At 42.1% G+C, this 19,707-nt stretch overlaps 1 long non-coding RNA gene across 2 annotated transcripts; it reads right to left on the bottom strand.

The window, feature by feature from the left end:
* Positions 1 to 95: 95 nt before the first annotated feature.
* On the bottom strand, positions 96 to 18,402 carry LOC309365994. Of its 2 annotated transcripts, none has more exons than XR_014166369.1 (5): positions 17,814 to 18,402; positions 16,528 to 16,656; positions 11,177 to 11,338; positions 8,785 to 8,970; positions 96 to 1,896 (listed from the first exon to the last, which is right to left on the bottom strand). It is a non-coding gene; the product is annotated as an uncharacterized lncRNA (long non-coding RNA). The 2 variants fall into 2 exon arrangements; XR_014166370.1 differs by having other exon boundaries at positions 8,785 to 8,881.
* Between the last annotated feature and the right edge of the window lie 1,305 nt (positions 18,403 to 19,707).

Raw genomic sequence — 19,707 nt, 5'->3', positions numbered from 1 at the left:
GAAATTTACTGGATAATTATGAACATCAAGCTAAACATAATAAACCAGCGAGATAAGAACAAAACTAAAAAGTGGCAGTAGCAAATAAACATTCAGCTAAAATTCAAAACTTCAAGACGACGAAGCTTAACAAGGGCATCAAATTAAAATACCTTGTCAAATAAAACAATTTTTGTCCAATACTGAAAACTCGTGAAAGGAGGCACCAGGCATAAGCATCTAGGAAACGACACCACAGAAAAGGTTCAGTCCCCCAGTTATATTACCCACCTCTGTACACCAGGAAGAGGAAACTGGAGAACAGCTTTGCCAGATTTTCTCAAGACATTTGCAGGTGGTCCTTGAGAGACCCTTGTCCTAAGCCAAGCTGTGCAGGTCTTTACAAGTTAAAGCCACTGATTGGTTTGGTCTTAATGATTCCCCCCCCCCCACTCCCATGTTAGGGCACTAGCATGCGATGTGTTGCAAACAGATTGCCACTTTGGAAACCTGTACAATTGCAAACAGATTGCTGCTAGTAAACCTGTACAGGGCACTAAATTTGCAGGCACGTGGTGGGTAGTACAAATTCTGCATGAGAAAGAATTTGGCTTCTACAAGGGGCATGTCTTGCATTGAAACTTCCTGGGATTTTGTAAGTATATTTTTAAAAATCCAGCAGGGAAATAATTTGGCATTTTTTTTAAAGTTCAAAAATAATAAACCCTGGGTGGGATTCATATGGAGTTAAGTTGCATGTACAGTATGTCCCACTGAAATCAGTAGGAACTAATTTAGTGATTAACTTGTCATTGATTCTAATGGGATCTAAGGTCCAATTAACATAATCTGGATCCAGCCCATTACTACCTTCAAATTTTATTAAAGAAAATGAATTAACATAAACTACACTCGGTATTCCAGTATTTTATTAAAAATTATCATTCCTGCTCAACTCTGCTGCTGCCTACCTTTACCCAAAAGACCCCCATTTTAGTTTATTGATAATTGCTGAATTCTATAATTTAACAAGCCTATCTCTAAGCTGAGGTAGTCCATATATCTTTTATTTAGCATATAAAGGTTTTGCTGTTGTGATCATATTAAAAAAATACCTCTTTATGCAAGTTCTTTTCTGAACTAAGTAAATTTTCAGATATTTTGGTATTTACATTTCAACAGCATACAGCCCCAGTGTACTCGAAACTCATAAGCATAGTGTACAATTATTTCAGGGGAGTTTCTAGGTCCTACCTTACATCCGGTTTACTTTTTTGAAAAGGTAGTTAATCGGTAGCTCAGTCTATTCAGAGTAAGCGTGCGAAAGTTATCTCCAAATGTTCAGGGCCTAATCCATTTAGGTTCTGGACATAGTGAAAAGGGATGAATTGTGGTATTAAGTTCCATGCCTAAAGCCTTTGCTAACTGGTTAAAAAGGGAGGCCAGAATGATAGCGGTCTATACTTGTCCTGTCCTGAAATTTCAAGGACCCCATCTGCTCTGAAAACCAACGGAGAAAATAGAATACTACTTCTCGTTCATATAGTATCTCTATTTTTAATCCAGAAAAAGCAATAGTGCGCCAAGTATTAGAAACTTGAGAAATAACTAGTCTTACTCTTTGTGATTTCTGCATTTGGCAGTCCCTTAAGATGTCTCTCAGGCCTAGCTTAGACAACTCTGTTCCTCTTCAATCGTCGCAGCAAGAAAGCAAACGCCACACTTTGCAGTCAGCTGCTCCTTCGTGATTCATCCTCCATTGGGATTAATTATTGATAATGTAGCTGCAGTAAGTTTCTATGGTAGGCGAAACGGCTTTGTCGGGCAAAGAACGCTGGCTCATTGCAATAGGAGAAAGCATGCTGCTCTTCTTGGCTGTAGAGAGGTCTGGCTTCGGAGTGTGCATGGACATGTTTCCTGCAGTTTGTTACGAGACAATTTAAAATTAGATTTTGTAGGAGGCGTGCGGCTCACTTTCTAAGCTACCCATTGGAATCGGGACTACCTGTCAGGAAATTCCACGTGTATGGATTTTCAATTTGTGTTTTGCTAAATGATCTCTGTGCATTCTGCCATGTATTTTTGAGATCTATAATTTTTTTCCGTTGCCCTTGTGCAATACACCTTTTGAGTGCTGTGACAGAAAGTATTGTTAAGAGATATACATCTGAGCCCACATGCTTGCCCGTCACACACATGAATTCATGTGTACAGCGGTTAGAAGAAAGGAACCTTTTGCATGGAGTCACAGTGCTTTTGATAAAAATGTGTGCTTACCTTTAACCCTTATACATATACCCGGATCAAGTATATGTCACAATAGGAAGCAGTAAAGTTCAGTTTATTACATGGACATGAAAACAAAAGATAAAGTCCTGCAAATATGCAGGCAGCAAATGAGCATTAAGCACGTACATACACCTCTATTCTAAAGACTGGCTGGCATCCGTCTGTCTCAGGAAACAATGGAGGATTGCACCTTCAGGGTTGAAGTCAAACCGTTGGAGAGTTATCGCAGCTACTGTGGCTGTAGAGACTGATACCAGATAGACAGGTTTTGCTGCAGATGAAGGCATTAGATTAGGGGAGCAAAATTTTGAAAAGGGTTCAGATGTTTGTTCAAGATTACACTGCAAGAAAAGAAAAGTGTATATCCAGAGGATCTGCGATTAATTGTTATGATTTGTATTAGAGCAATGTTGACAGCACAAGCCAAACTATTCCTCCAGGGATTTGTGGTCTGATGTAAGTCAGAAAGTGTAAAGTGAAGTCACTGGGGCAAACAGAATTCTAATCTAAGCATTCCTTGATGGGGCGTGAGCTAATTGTGACTAACCAGGAAAAGGATCTTTGGAGCACAGTAGATAGCTCAGTGAAAATGCTGAGCCAGTGGCACTATAAAAAATAAAGGCAAATTTTGTGCTAAGGATATTTAGGAAAGTCTCATGATGCTGGCAGCTTTATTTGCATCTATAGTGTGCGTAAGTAGGACTACAGTCCACCTATATGGACCTTTGCTCTGATCCAGCAGTGCTCTTGTTTTCTTGCCTTTTGGAATGCGCACTTTATGCATCCAATTGCTAAGAACAATAGTTACTCAGTATGTGGCACTAGTGAGCTTCCCGCAAACAGAGAGGCTCCCAGGGACCTCCTCCTCTGTGATTCCCCTGGGAAATTCAGCCAGACTTCTGTGACTCATGAGTCACCACCCGGAACTCAACTTCCCCTTCTGAAAAGGAGTTTCTACACAAAGCAATTTCACATTTCCCAAGCTAGAGGCAGCGTTGCCACTTTTTCTTTGGCAACGCTCCTGTGCCTTTAGTTCCCGCAAGACAGGCAGAATGTTTGTCCTTCTAAGTGGCTTTTGGGGGCAGGATGTAAACTCCACAAGCCGCAACTGCATTGGCCAAGAGTTACCTGTGCAATCCAAAGCACCTGGAGGGAACCAAGGCTTGTGACAGAGTGGTGGAGCCACTGTTGCACTGCACCCCTGCAGCGGAAGGCAGGTAAAACACTGCTCAAATGACAGCAGTGGCACCAGCTCAGGATCTGTGGGTTCTGGCCCACCTTGGCCACTAGCCTTCCTCACCCCTGGAACACTGTGTTAGAACATTCCACTGGCTACCTCAATAGGAATCCCACTGACAGTACTTCTGCCTACCCCTTTAGCAAGCTGGAGAATAATGGAAGCAGTTGAACTGTTTTGGGTGTGGCAGTGGTGGTGGGGAACCTGCCCATCCAATCCCCTTCCTAATGTGGTGGATCAGGGGTTTGGATTCCAACTTGAATCAGTCTTGTCCGTGGTTTTAAAAGATGATAGCAGGCAAGACAGAGAAGGGCTCTTCAGTGTCCTTGATTGCTGATTAATACTTATTGTTCTTTTTGTACTGTACTATGGATATAAAAAAGGTAAAGGTAAAGGACCCCTGGACAGTTAAGTCCAGTCAAAGGCGACTATGAGGTTGCGGCACTCATCTCGCTTTCAGGCCGAGGAAGCCGGTGTTTGTCCACAGACAGCTTTCTGGGTCATGTGGCCAGCATGACTAAACCGCAATAGGACACCGCGATGGAAGCCAGAGTGCACAGAAACACCGTTTACCTGCCTGCCACAGCAGTACCTATTTATCTACTTGCACTGGTGTGCTTTTGAACTGCTAGGTTGGCAGGAGCTGGGACAGTGTTTGGAAGATTTGCCAATGTGGATGCCAATTTTAAAGCTTACAAAAAATCTTAAAGGCATGATGCTTTTGTGGCTAGAAATTTCTAATAAAATAAGGGGTTGGGGAAGGAACAAGTGCTTGGTTTGTGCAAGTACCACCCCCCCTTTTTTAGCAAGGCTTGTCTTTAACACTGGGACAAGCAAAAACGTAGGAGAGGAAACCTCCTCCTCTTCCCCATTGTTTCCTCTTCATGCCAGAAAAAGCTTTCTTGCTGAATTTGTTTTTAACTACATGTTAAAGACAAAGAAGGCACTGTGCCATTAAGAAGGCAAATCAAAAGAATGCCCAACTCTGCAAACACATCAGGTAAGTTCACAATAAACTACACACACACCAGCCTGCGTACTACAGACTTTGTAATAATTTATCACCTGTTTCCCTTTGTCCGGAATATGGGGTTTCCTGAAGGTTTAGATTTATTTTTTCTTCTGCAAGCATGCATTCAGGTCTGGCAACAGCAAAATACAGTCTGTGAGTTATATCAGCCAATGCTTGCTCAGTGCTTGGTGCAGATTCTTCTCATTTTCTGAGAACTGAGCAGTTCATTGTCGTATAGTGGGTGGGACAGCTCTTGTGATACATACATGCACCATAGCCCATAAAAAGTGCCTTCCACCCAAGCCAATACAATAAAGCCTGCAGTGTCGGGTGTGTAAAAGGAAACTCAACGGCTGCAGTCAAAGTCCATTTAGCAACTGCCAAACAGCAAGGTGGGGCGAAGTTGCCACTGCCCTTTTTCTCTTTTATGCTGCCGCACCTTAACGTAGTAACTTTTCTGGTAACTGAACAAGAATAGGTACGCCAGAATGCTAACTATCCCATGCATATTCCTCAAGCGTTGACTGTGTGAGAGCCACATATGAATGATCTATCAAAAAAACCTTGCCCAACAGAGACTTCTAATTTCCGTGTTACCAAAACAACTATGGTATTTTTCAGGGCAGTCCGTTCTTGCCATTTAGGCAACTCCTGCAGCCAAGCTGGTGCCAAAAGTCTTTCTCTGCTTTCCTTTGGACCACATCAACGAGGCTGAGAGGGGAGTCTTGTCTGGGCAGTCCAGGACCTCCATACACACTGCCCAGGCTTGCACCCTGGTAAGGTCACTTTGGTGCTGCTAGCACAGTGCTCTGACTTCACCCCCCGAGGCGCACTCCATTGTCCCTCGAGACCGACGGATGCCAACAACAACCATCCAAGCCTTCGGATGCCAAATACCCGGTGTTGGGTAAACATTAAGCGAATCACACTTGCACAGGAGAGAACAGGCCCTCGGGAATCCAAACATCCTTAGAGCAAAGGCAGCCAGTTAACTATGCTGAAGGACCTCGCTTCAGGAGGCCAGCACATTTCATCATTCATCATCATTTTTAATTTGTATACCGCCTTTCTATCTTGCAATACTCAAGGCGGTTTACAAGCTGAAGAAACAAAAAATGTACATTTTATAACAATCTAATGCAATACAAAAATGTGATAATAAAACATAACTTTAAAATAGGTAACCTCCATCAAAAAAGTAACATTAAACAATCATTAGAATAGTATAAAATAACATATAAAAGTTAAACAGAAATCCACTCGACAGTTACAATATCTACACTATAATCAATAAAACAACGGCAAGCCACAGTACATAAAACAATACAATACACATTGAGAAGCAGAGAGTGGGGCAAGGCAGGTGGAAGGAGGCCTTGCCAGATGGAGCCTCTCCCCTCATTTGGACCCCAATGGCTTCATGCAAATAAAGCACCACTGAGGGCGCTAGTGCCTGTTAGGATATTGATGTTCTGTTCCACCTTATGAGGAACAGCTACGTGGAGTTATTGTATGTCACCTGTCTGTTTACTTTCAGCACAGTCTGCTGGGAACTTCCGTTGTACTGCTGTTTGCTTGGACACGAAGGGAAGCAGACATGTTTTTTCCTTTGTTCCTTTGTTCCTGAGTTATGCTGAATAAACGCCTGTAAATAATGCCTACACATGTCTCTGTCCGCCACTTCTGTTGTGGAGATTTATTCAATCTGCTGATAAGAGTGTGCTCAGTCTCCAAAGGGTTTGGAGGCTCGAGTCGCTGATTGATGCTGTTCTGAGAACCTGAGTTCACCCGGCTGATGGCCGGTGGCTGGAGCCAGCTGGGGGCCTGCCAAATGCCCCCGTCTCCCCAGACGCATCCCAACAGTACCCTGAGTAGGTGGGATATCCTGACTGTTTTGTTCAAGAGGGCAATCTAGGCGAAACAAATGATTCAGCCAGTGCATACCCAAGGAGCTGCCTCTATTGCTTCTGAAGGACACTGTGCCCAGAAGCACGTTTGGCAGCTTTCGGTGCTAATGAGTTCTGTCAGTGGAAGCCCTGCTCAAGTATTAACACTTCCCCCCTCCTGAAATAGGTTCTTGTGGTGGGTGTGGGTGGGTGTCAGGGGAGCCTCCAGAACAGAGCAAGTCTGGAGGAGAGGGCGCATTCCCTCTGGGAAGCTGAAACACTTGTACAGATAAAGCATCCATCATTGCTTGATGCTGAATCCCACTCACTGTCTAGGATGGTGGGAACAATGACATACCAGCCAATTGTCCCGCTTTGAGAGGGACATCTTGGATTCACAGAAGCCGGGAGCGGATCCCGGATGTTCTGCTGCCGCCACTGTGGCCTCCACCATGGCTGCCGCCATACTTCAGGAAGCTGGGCTGCACCTCCAGAAGTGCCACACCAGCTTCCGGAAGCACGTTCGTGGCCTTGGTGAGCCTTGCAGTGGCGGGGAGGGTCATGTCCCGATTTGCCCTTCCAATATTTTGGAGGGTACGCAATGAGAGTTCTGACATTTAGTCAGTGAATTGGTTAGATTCATGAAATAAAAACCTTTTGATTGGGGGTGAAAGGTGCTCTTGATTAAATGAACAACAATCTTTCTTTGGAGCTCTATTTTTCCTCCCTAACCTTGGCTCTGAATTATATTCCCACCATTTTTTTCTTGTTTTCCTTTGTTTAGTCATTTAGTTATGTCCGACTCTTTGTGACCCCATGGACCAGAGCACGCCAGGCACTCCTGTCTTCCACTGCCTCCCGCAGTTAGGTCAAACTCATGCTGGTAGCTTCGAGAACACTGTCCAACCATCTCGTCCTCTGTCGTCCCCTTCTCCTTGTGCCCTCCATCTTTCCCAACATCAGGGTCTTTTCCAGGGAGTCTTCTCTTCTCATGAGGTGGCCAAAGTATTGGAGCCTCAGCTTCAGGATCTGTCCTTCCAGTGAACACTCAGGGCTGATTTCCTTCAGAATGGAGAAGTTTGATCTTCTTGCAGTCCATGGGACTCTCAAGAGTCTCCTCCAGCACCATAATTCAAAAGTGTGATCAACCTTCTTTATGGTCCATACATCCATACATCACTGCTGGGAAAACCATAGCTTTAACTATATGGACCTTTGTCGGCAAGGTGATGTCTCTGCTTTTTAAGATGCTGTCTATGTTTGTCATTGCTTTTCTCCCTAGAAGCAGGCATCTTTTAATTTTGTGACTGCTGTTACCATAGGGAAATTCTTGTTGCTGTGGTTGTTAGCTTCTTGCCCCCAAGAGGGATGGGAAGAGTCATGTAGCATCTACTCCTTTTGTTTTTCTCCTCTCTTACCCCTCCTGTTTTCTATTTGTGTTCTTTTTGTAAACTTCAAATCTGTATCTGCTTCGTCCAATATTTTACAAACAGGGCATATCAATGATTCAATATAAATAAGAGATTTTACCTCCTATAGAATTCCACTTTATCTTACTTGTTTATCGTCTGTTAAAACCACAGACCTGGCTGACTCAGCTCTTGGCAAGTGCAAATCATGATTTGTGGAACACATTGTATACACTACAGCCCGAACAGACCCAGATCAGCAAGAAGGCTCAATGGTTGCTGAACATTATCTGGGGCTTTCAGAACAGCAGCTTGGTCCTGCCTCCACCCCTCAGCCACAAACTCTATCAAATGACCTACCCATGCAAAGCCTAGAAAAGGACTTGCATGTCAGATGCTGTATCCTGCCTCCATACCCTACTTACTTAAAATGTAGTGTTTTCATTCATTATCATATATAACCTAGCACTCCAGGTGCTGGCACTGTTGGTTGCTGAAATTGCACTTTTAACACTGTGTCGAAAGAGAGATGAAGGAATCGTTTCTGCAGCTAGTGTCTTAATTCCAGTGATTTCATGTCCCCAGTGAATGATGGTTGTATTCACTGTACATTATACCATCACACATATTAGCATTTTAGCTCGTGTTCTAGAAGAATGCTGTGGTCTGTGTCTGTGTGTTGCACAAGATTTTTGGCATGTGAAAGTGTGAATTTTTGCTGCTTCCCCTGCCCCCCTTAAAACACTTCTACATTCTGTTCACCGCAGTAGACACTTCTGCATTCTAATTCCAACATATTTCTGTTCTGGGAGAAGTCCGGAAAGCCACAGAAACCGACTAGAAAGTGAAGAGTGTCTCTGCTATATAGAGGGCTCCTTCGCTACAGGCACAATAGTTATAGGAAAGTGGGGCATACGGTTCACCAGAAATACCTTTCTTGTTGAAAAAAGCAGGAGCCATGGTAGTACTCACCCTTTTCGTTTATGTTTATTTCCTTTGATTCCTCCTCCTGCCTTAGCTGGTTTTTGTTTTCTTGACAGTTGCATACAAGCTGCAGCAGTGAAGAACTCTGAGCATGTACAGAAACCAGAGGGTCATCGTCACACTTTGCTTCTGTTCAAGTATTTGACTCTTAATCAAGCTTGAGTCTGTACTTTCCTTATAAATTTAAACAAGGGTTTAAGTAAGCTTTAGGCTGATGACACACAAAAGATTGTTTGTCTTGCGATAGAGAAAGGTGTGGGATCTTGCTTTCTTTGAACTGGATTCCACCCCAACTGCTACCTTTATTTATCCACAATAACAAGACTTAACTTGCTACATATATTTGGGGAATTCTTGGGTGGTGCAATAAAGTGTGCTATGAAGTAGTGCTCACAGAAAATGAGTAACATTTCTCCTAATAAATTTTAGTCAAGCCCAGAAGAGCAATTGTTTGGCTAAACTTTAAACACTCCTTGGTGAAATAACTTATTCCTTCCTATAAGGCGGATTTATTGAACTGAGATTTTAGCGATCAATTTTTGCATTCTTGGTGATGCCACTCTGTTTGCCAGACCAGAGGCACTAGAAAATTAATACGCTTTCTTAGATATAACCTCCAGGTAGCTCTTTGCTTTTCTTAGGATGCCTGAGAGAGAAATGAAATATCATGCAAATGGACTATACATTTCCCCCCATGTATTTGTTACAAGGGAAACATATTACTGCAACTTAATTCCATACCCTCCAACATTTCTCTGATAAAAATAAGGACATCCTATTCCATTATTATTATTATTATTATTATTATTAATACCCCACCCATCTGACTGGGTTGCCCCAGCCACCCTGGGCAGCTTCCAACATATATAAAAACATAATACAACATTAAACATTAAATAACTTCCCTATAAAGGGCTCCTGGTCTCACCTGTATAGGCAGCCCCCATGACAGCAAGGGATCATTGCCAAACGAAAAACAAGGATACCAGAGGGTAAATAATCCTTGCAAATTCCCCCCAGGTGCTCTGTTTAATTGGATCTTTAATTGGCGTTAAATTACCGGCATGTGATGGGAAAGGGTTGCAACAACGTACTGCTGAATATGCCAGCTACATGGATCAAAGGTTTGAATTAAGATAAGAATTTCTTCGGCGTGAGGGTCGTTTGGGGAGAGGGAAGCCCACGATTTATTTATTCTAAGCTGCTTTTATATATTTGTGATTCAGCAACCCTTTCTGGAACATAAGATAAAAATATATTTACAAGTGAGGAAAGGGTGTTGGAGTAGTACTGATATTAACAAGCAAAAATGGAAACTGTGTGTAATCTGAAATGAAGAAAGGAGAGGGGGAGGGGAAGCTCAAGTAGGACTGTGTTGGAAAGACAGAGTAATTTTCTCACCTCCGTTTAAAAACAGCAGACAATAAAAGTACTACAATAAAAGAAAATGTTATGAAAATGTTATATAGATGGTATGGTACACCAGTAAAACTTGGAAAGATGTATAAAGTGAGTAATAAATGTTGGAAATGTCAGGAGAAAGAAGGAACATTCTATCACATGTGGTGGGAATGTAAAAAAATGAAAGGTTTCTGGGAAATGATTTATAATGAATTGAATAAAATGTTGAAATACACCTTTGTTAAAAAACCAGAAACTTTTCTGCTAGGAATACTAAGAAATGACATAAAAAAGAAGGATGAGAAGTTGTTTTTATATGCAGTAACAGCGGCAAGAATTTTGGTGGCTCAAATTGGAAACAGGAAGAAATCCCGACGAAAGAAGAATGGAGAATGAAGTTGATGGAATACGCAGAACTAGACAAGCTTACAGGGAAAATTCGGAACCGGCGAGACCAGAGATTTACTGAGGACTGGAATAAATTTACAGAGTATATTAAGAATATATGTGAAGCTCAATTAACATTTGTAGGTTTTCAAGAAGCTCTGTGATAATAATGGAAAGAAATATTGTTTTATAATAATTGTTAAGATTAATTTGGTTAAAAAACAACAACAATACAGATGCAAGAAATGTGAACAATTGTGAAAACATGAAAATTTCCAGAAAGGCTGAAGGAAGTCTGAAAGTGGAAAGATTAGAATTGGATGTATAATTCAAATGGAATGTTTTTCTTTTATTGTTAAATTTGAAAATTTTATAAATAAATAATAAAAATAAAAATAAAAACAGCAGACAAGGAAAAAGAGACTGAGATTTGTGGGTGCTACTGACAGAATGTAATCTAAGATAAAGTTTAATTGGGGCATAAATATCTTGCTGGAAGGAAAAGAATTGGGGGGCTGTGATAAGAACACTGCAGAGATTCTGGGAGTTGGGAAGGGGTATTAAATCTTCAGCGCGTACGGAAACTGCCCACCTTTTCCTAGACAGAGGGGGAAATGGTGAAGATCTGTGACAGAATGGTTTCTAGCAGAATGTCGCCTGTTCTGAGACATCGAAGCGAGGAACGGAGAGATAAGACCTCTGAGAAACTTCAATATTCAGTTCTGCCCGAAGCCACGATGGGAGAAAACAGCAGCTGGGAAGTGAAAGAGACAACACCATATATGGACACAGAAGGAATCTCCATGGTCATTTTCACACGCACGACAGAATAAAGATAATAGTTTGAGTTCTTCACTTGAAGCTTTATAAATTTATATATTGTTCCCAAGAATATTTTAATGGTCTGGCAACCTAACACAAATCTGCTTCTTAATTTTGGTTCAAGAAAATTGTGTAAATCTCCTAGTAAAAATTCCAGAGTAACATACAACCAATGTGTTTGTCATTCCAGCTAGTACCCCATCAGATATTTTTTAAAGTGAGAATCTATACAAAATAGGTTATTTTCAGAAAATTGTTCTTTGTATTTAGTCCTCCTCAGTTTTAGTACAATGAAGGGATTACCCAGAATCTGAAGTGAGATGAAAAAGCAAGGGCATGAGGTTATTTAATTGCTTCTGTCAGTAAGCAGTTGACATATTCACAGCAAACTTGAATTAAAACCACAGACCTGTGTATTGACAGGCCCTCCATCTCTCTCTCACAATTTTATGACTTTACTACAAGATGCAACTTCGAAGGTAGTTCTTCTCCTTCTAAGCATGTCATTTTGCAGCACGTTTGGTGATGCCTATTTACACTTACGAAGAATGTTGTTTGTCTGCTTTTGAGAAGACAGTGCTTAAGTCAATGTGAACTTTCATACTGGACATTTTAGGAAGGGGTAGGTGTGCACTTCTTAACAGGTCACAAAAGTGACTTTAGTGACTCATACCGTATCATGAGAGGAAACAGAAAAGATTGCTATCACAAAAGTCCTGCATACTCAGGAGCATGAATAGAGCTGGTGGCTGTGTTTCAACTTGTTAAGCTACCATTTTGAAATGCAACATGTTCTGTAAATATGTCTTGTTGATAATAATATGCAAGCAATGAGTTCTGCTGCTCGTTTTAGTACTAAATTGCCAAGCATGAGTAAGACATTGCCATGGGAATATATGTGTACAGTTCCTTTTAGATCAGCAAACTTTTTCAGCAGGGGGCTGGTCCGCTGTCCCTCAGACCTTGTGGGGGGCCGGACTGTACTTTGGGGGGGGGGAATGAATTCCTATGCCCCACAAATAACCCAGAGATGCATTTTAAATAAAAGGACACATTCTACTCATGTAAAAACACGCTGATTCCCAGACTGTCCGTGGTCCGGATTGAGAAGGCGATTGGGTTGGATCCAGGCCCTGGGCCTTAGTTTGCCTACCCATGTAAATTTAGATCAAGATCCAAGTTGTGCATTCAGGACAAAATCCACTGAAAAGTCCTTTGCAAACTCCATTGGAATGAATAGGAGTGCAACTGTGCTCTTGCCCCCAGTCAGTTCCATAGGATTTGTGAAGGAGAACTTCCCCCTTAATGGTGCGATGAGGCAAGAGCAGGTCAACTGGAATGCAGAAGGAATGGATAAATTCCAGACTAGAAATTATTAAGAATCCTGGAAAACTGGATGGAAGTAAGTGACAAGCAAAAAAGGAAAGCATTAGCTAGCTCAGAGGTTTGAATTTGGGAGTTGCAGCCCCAGGACAGGCTGGAGGATCAGATCAAGAAGCAGAACAGACCACATGCTATCTGCAAGGCAGGCATGCTTGGGGAGAAGCCAGAAAGTGGTTACCTAAAAGGACATAAGAATATAAGAAAAGCCCGGCTGGGTCTGGCCAAAGATCCATCATAGTCCGGCATCTTGACCAACTCACACTCACATGACTATGGGAAACCAGCCAGTAGAATACAACAGCCCTCTTCCCAACAAGGAGTAAAGGGAAATTTCAAATGGAGACAGAATTGACAGGCAGAGAGGAGCACAATGTCAAACTCTGGACATGTGCTTATACTAATGAAGTTGGCCAGGCAAGAAACTTCATCATGTGTGCTTTCCAGTTACTATTTTTTATCTGCTCTCTGATGTAAAAAATTTGGAATAGCACATGTCTCCCTCTGGGAGCAACACTACTGCTAAAGCTACAGTTCTAAATACATGACTAATTTCAGACCAGTGTTTGGCTGCTGCTGCCAGATAACTCCCTAGGGAGGGCAGGAACCTGGCAACGAAGTGGTGCAGAATAGATATTCCCTACCAAGAAGAATAAATGGATGATACAAATATTAAGTACTGAGCAGGATACAGTCAATGGGCAGACCAAATAAAAGAGAGAGAGATTAAGTCATGTATTGTATTAGTTGGAGGTGTTTTTGTTGGGAGACTATGCAAATATTTGACTAATATAGAACTGTTAATCAAACCTAGAAAAGAGTTACTGGTAGCTCAAAAGCTTGCAGATTCTTCCACTAAAGGAAGTGAACCTGATAGACCTTATTAGAGCATTCATTCATTATTATTACTATTATTATTGATAAATAATACATACATTGCTTTCCTATTATAATACACAATGGTACAATAAAATGAGTATGAATATAAATCCAACCAACTGCAACAAGGAAAATAGAAGACAATTCAACAGTTACAGGAAAGCAAAAACAAAACCAGTGTCAAGGAAAGGTCTCACAAACAGCCAAATTACAATTCTATGGGAGGGAAATAGAAGTATGTTGTAAGGAGGGTTCTCCTGGGCATGGACTACCTTAAGACATGCTCACATTATTGCTGTTCTCTAATCTCTTTCAATAGTTTAAATATGATTGGGTATTAGCAGTGCTTTTTTTAGGGGGTATTCATGGGTACGCAGTACCGGAAACTCTTTGTTGTTGTTAAAAAGTATGGCACTTACTGGAACAACTTCATGGTGAGTACCAGCACTTCTTTTTCTAGAAGAAGAAAAAAAGCACTGGGGTATTAGGAGCACCATGGGCTGCGTAGCCATCACCTATGTGCACCCACAACTCCATGCTCTGGGTCTGGGAGCAAGCAGAGAGATCTACATCGCACAGGTGAGGCCCAGAAACAGCCACAGCTGTCTGTCTGCTCGCAGCCTTTTCTCCCCAGTTGCTGTGATGGTCACAGCCACATGTCAGTGAGGAGCTGCAGCTCCAGTATAAATTAAACCTGGGATATTTTATATCCAGTATATTTATTTTACATCCAGTATACATTTTACGGCCAGGACATGGGTGGCGCTGTGGTCTAAACCACTGAGCCTCTTGGGCTTGCCGATCGGAAGGTCGCCGGTTCGAATCCCCACGATGGGGTGAGCTCCAGTTTCTCGGTCCCAGCTCCTGCCAACCTAGCGGTTCGAAAGCACGTCAAAGTAGATAAATAGGTACCACTCCGGCGGGAAGGTAAATGGTAAATGGTGTTTCGGTGTGCTGCTCTGGTTTCGCTGGAAGCGGCTTAGTCATGCTGGCCACATGACCCAGAAAAACTGCGGACAAATGCCAGCTCCCTCAGCCAGTAAAGTGAGATGAGCGCCGCAACCCCAGAGTCGTTCGCGACTGGATTTAACTGTCAGGTGTCCTTTAGCCACTCTGAGCCAGGCCTTGGCTGGGGAGGGCGGGGTATAAATAAAAAATTATTATTATTATTATTATTATTATTATTATTATTATTATTATTATTATTACCTTTTTATACGTTTTACATCCAGTATACTTAGGAAGACCGGTTACTGGAAACCACTGGAGTTCTCTCTTGCATGGGGCTGGCTGGCAGTTTGCCACAGGCATTTAGCTGACCACTGTGAGAACAGGATACTGGACTCGATGGGCCAGTGACCTGATCCAACTGGCTCTTGTTCAGTTTTTACGAGAAAATGTGTCATGAAAAAAGTGTGTGTTGTTTCTGTGTGACCAAATAATATGTGTGAGTAATAGTTTCCTCTGTCTAGCAGACAATGATCATGCTTTGCTTACACTGATGACGAACTCAAGAATCCACCCTTGCCCTTTGCTTCGCCTTTTAATTTCTCTCTTATCTTCCTGATGGTCTCCATTTGCCTGTTACTCCTCCTCGCCTAGCACTCTCTCTCTCTCCTGTTCAGATTGCCCTTGGGCACTGTATAAAAATAGCTTGCTGAGCTCATGGAAAGTTGTACCTGGTTCTCAGCACTTGGGTACCTCTGCCTGTTCTTCTTGGGTTCTACGCACAAGTATATATGCAGTACCTTTTGAAGGGGGCAGATTGTACACTTGTACAAATAATCCGCTTACAGATATGGAGCAAATAGACAAACTCACTTCATAAAGATTGCTTAACAAACATACTCTTGCGTTCCCCATCACCATGATTTAAAGAGTGGTAAAAAGCTGTGGTTGGGGCTTTGGGGAGCTGTCAATTAATTTTAAAAGTGTATTGGTTTTCCAAGGCCTTTTGTTAACAGCAATTATATTTTCTGATACACACACAACTCCTTGTGCTCTCTTTCTATTCTCACACACTTTTACTAGCATGTACACACAAGAAACAATAAAAGGAGAAAAAGCAATAAATCAAACAAAACAGGGGAAAGGGGAGAGAGAGAAAAGGCAGAAAGTGCCTGCTGTTTCTTGTTCCGATTCCTTTCTAAGATACATGTCACCAGATAACATGGGTAGCAACAGTATGGAAAATGAGTAAGTTTTCCGTGACACTTTCATTGAATACTTGTGGGCGGAACGGGGATTTTTTACGTATGTTTTTGTTTCCCTGAGGGCTGAATCATGGGAAGTAGCCATGGAATGGCTGTATAACAGGTTGCCATTTCTGTAATGCTTTAGTGTTGAATATGTTTTATAATTCTTGGCTCATTCGTGTATCACAATTTTGTTTGCTCCTGGAGTATTTATACTTATTGGGTCTCTGTAGAATTTGAAGCAAGAAGGAAAGGAAGGAATGCTTGTCTCCCAGGGATTGCAGAAATGAGGGGAATAACTTTATGGCTTTTGTCACTGCCCAGAGGAACAAGGGACTCTGGGAGGTTGAATCCCTTCCCTTCCATCTAGGAAGAACACATGCTAAGGGAAAGACCAACCTTGCCCCAGTAACAGTAGGGAGCTTGCCTTACCCCACCAGAAAAAATACTGTTCCAGTTACCCTAGGACTGTGAAAACAAGGACACCGTGCCCAGAGGAACAAGGACCACTTGCTTTTGTACTTCTGTGAAAGAAAACACACTTGCGAGGCAGATCAGCTGAGCTCGACATAGCAATAAATGCGTGCTTACAATTCACAACTACGTACATTCCGGCATTACCAAAACAATCTCTCTCCTCTACCTTTTCCCAGCTACTCCACCTTACTTTGTGTGTCTTGTCTTTTTTGTTTGTATGCCCGAGAGCCTATGTCCCCCTTTTTTTATAGACAGTATCTGCCACAAGTATCTTATTTTATTTTGATTGGTGTGAGCCACTTTGGAAGACAATTTTTGTCTGAAAAGCAAAAAGCAAAAATACAATAAATTCTTGGGGAGAGGATTCATGTATTCAAATACCAAGGATTTCAGGCGTATTCCTCACAGTTCTCTGGGTCTGGTGTATGCTCACTGCTCCATATAGTTACAGCAGTATTGCCAGTATTAAGTATGTGTGAAGGGCAATCCTGTGTCACAAAATGTACTTATTTAAAGTATTTCTATGCTCTTTTTCAGCCAAAAAGGCTTTCGGATCTGCTCAATAAAAAGTAAAGACAGTATCTCAAGCTAAACATTGATGGTCATGTGTCACTGATTCATCTGTAGTGCTTGTACTACATGTTTAGGGTAGTGGAGGGAAACCTGTAGTCCTCTGGGAGTCGTTGGACTTCAACTCCCACCAGGCCCTGCCAACATGGCCAATGGTCAGGTATGGTGGGCACTGAAGAACAGCAACATGTGAAAGACCACAGGTCCTTCACCCCTGGTTTTGAAGGACAGATCTGTCCCTTTTAAAAATCCATATGGTCTTTGTGGTTGAAACTTGGCAACCAGGGTATGTTCTTTGTACTAATAACAGGCAGAGATCATTTCTTGTGCTGCTACGAGTTTGAGCTCTATTTAATGGGAGAGGCCAGAGATTGGACCTGGAATGGGAGAGGCATAATGAGCACATCTCTTTCACTGAACTATGGCCCTGCTCCATGTTTTATGGTACCTGAAAGACCAACAATTTGATTGTGGCACAGCTTTTATTGTTGCCAAAGCTCCTCCCACAATAATTCTGTTTGTCTTAAAGGTGACACAAAGCTCTTTTGACGTTTGTTCCTTTTCCTTTTCCAGTTTGCTAGACATTAATAGATTCACAGAACTGTCGAGTTGGAAGTTAGTATTTCTTGAATATCTGCTCCCCCCCCCCCGTTCCTCTATAAAAAAAACAAGGAAAATGCAAATAAGGAACTAGGAACTGGGAACCAACTTCACTCTCCTGTAAAACAGGATAGTTAAAGAGCGTTGGGAGCAGATCTTGACTATGCCCAACTCTGAATACAAAAGAGAGATTAAGGTGTGCAGAATCATTTTCTGTGGCTCTCAAAGCAGATTATGTGTGAGCGAATCTCAGGTTTCCTCCATAAATCTGATAAAGTAAGGTTATTAAGAAAAGCATGAACATACCAATGTAAAGCAGCTTCTTGCAGGTGGATCCAACAACAGGGTGGGAATACAACAGGAATGGCTTGGTATTAATAAGTATAATATTATCTCTTTGTCTGTGGGCCAGGGGTGGAGTACTTAGTCAGCTTTCCATGCCTCAGTAGGTTCTGCTGTCAGGTCAGCACTCCATAGAGACAGGTAGACTTATAAACAGCTTCCTTTTTAATAGGAACAATATATGACAACATAAATTTATTGCTGCTAAGCTAAGCTAAGCTGAACAGCTCAGGCAGCTTTTTACTAACTCCAACATTATAGGAGGGAGAGAGATGGGACTACAAGGATTCTGCATGAGCTCTGTTGAAAGACCAGCAACTTAATTTTTGTCCTCTCCCTGAAACCTTTCTATTCCTGCTAGTCAATAAAGAATGATGTAATGAAGAAATAAGGCCCGAGTTTGCTTTTTTCTCCTCCCTTCCAATTCATTTTTCCTTTTGTGTTGTGCCTTTTAGACTATATGCTTGATGGCAAGGACTCTTTTATCATAGACCTTTGTAAGTCAATCTGGGCCATTTTGGGCTAAAGAGTGGAATTTATGCTTTAAAAAAATAAACATATACAGTATGCAGAGAGACAGAACAAGAGACTAAACTATAAAAGGTGAGACTAAACTATAAAAGGGAAGCTCTGGGCCCAATTAAAAGTGCTGGTTTTGACCTGTAAAGCCGTAAACAGTCAGGTATTGCTTAAACAGCAATCCATCAAGGACCACCTCTCAAAAGGTCCATCTCTCTCCATAGGAACCAACTCAGACCTTGTGATCCCCTTAAGAACCAACCTGCCTCTCTTCATTTGAACCGACCTGGACCCTGTAATCATCATCTGAAGCCCTTCTTCTTGTCCCCCCTTCAAAAGATGTCTGGAGGGTGGAAACACGAAAATGAGCCTTTTTCTGTGGTGGTTCCCCATTTGCAATGCTCTCTCCAGGGAAGCTCATTTGGCACCTTCAGTACCTATCTTTAGGTGCCAGGTGACAATGGTTCTCTTTAACCAGGCCTTTGGCTGATTAATATTCCATGGCCTTCAAGTGTGTTCATGGGAGTGGAGTTATTGGTTTTTGTTCTATTCTGTATTCTGTGTTCTCATTTTGTATTTTTAGGTTGGGAACTACCCTGTGATCTTCAGATGAAGGGTGGTATACAAATTCAATAAATAATAACAGAATAACAGAATAAAATAGAATTTTAGAGTTGGAAGGTACCACAAGGGTCAGTTATGTAGTTTTATTAGTGGACACTAGAAACACTGGTTCCATTAGAAGTCCTTGAAGACACATTTATTACAGCACACGGAAGAAGCTTTCGATATATGCAGCTCACGATCCAACAACTTTAAAATTTGAGGGCATCCCCTATCCTTTCTGACTTTCCCCACAGGTGCCCTAAATTCCCTGTCCCTGTGTTTGCCACAGATTTCACCAGTGCCACCATTTTTTTCGGGCACAATTGCGACAGTTACCAGCAGGCAGGCTGGCAGTCAAAACCTATTCCTTGAACTTTAAATTCTTGCAGGCTAACTTCTTGGTTTCTTGTTGGGGTGTGGGGAGAAAAGGGACCGAGAGTTTTCAGTTTGCGCACTGCGCTGCTATCCACCGGGTGAGCCCCAGCCTTCCCCAGTTCGACCAGCACACAGGTACAGTGGTACCTGGGGTTAAGAACTTAATTCGTTCTGGAGGTCCGTTCTTAACCTGAAACTGTTCTTAACCTGAAGCACCACTTTAGCTAATGGGGCCTCCTGCTGCCGCCTCTGTGCGATTTCTGTTCTCATCCTGAAGCAAAGCTCTTAACCCGAGGTACTGTAACGTGAAGTGTCTGTAACCTGAAGCGTCTGTAAGAGTCTGTAACCTGAAGCATCT

Source organism: Podarcis melisellensis (genome assembly GCF_964234715.1).
Source record: "Podarcis melisellensis genome assembly, chromosome: 3".
Classification (NCBI taxonomy): Eukaryota; Metazoa; Chordata; class Lepidosauria; order Squamata; family Lacertidae; genus Podarcis; species Podarcis melisellensis.
Note: the sequence above shows the minus strand (reverse complement) of the source record. Positions and strands in the feature narration are given on the sequence as shown.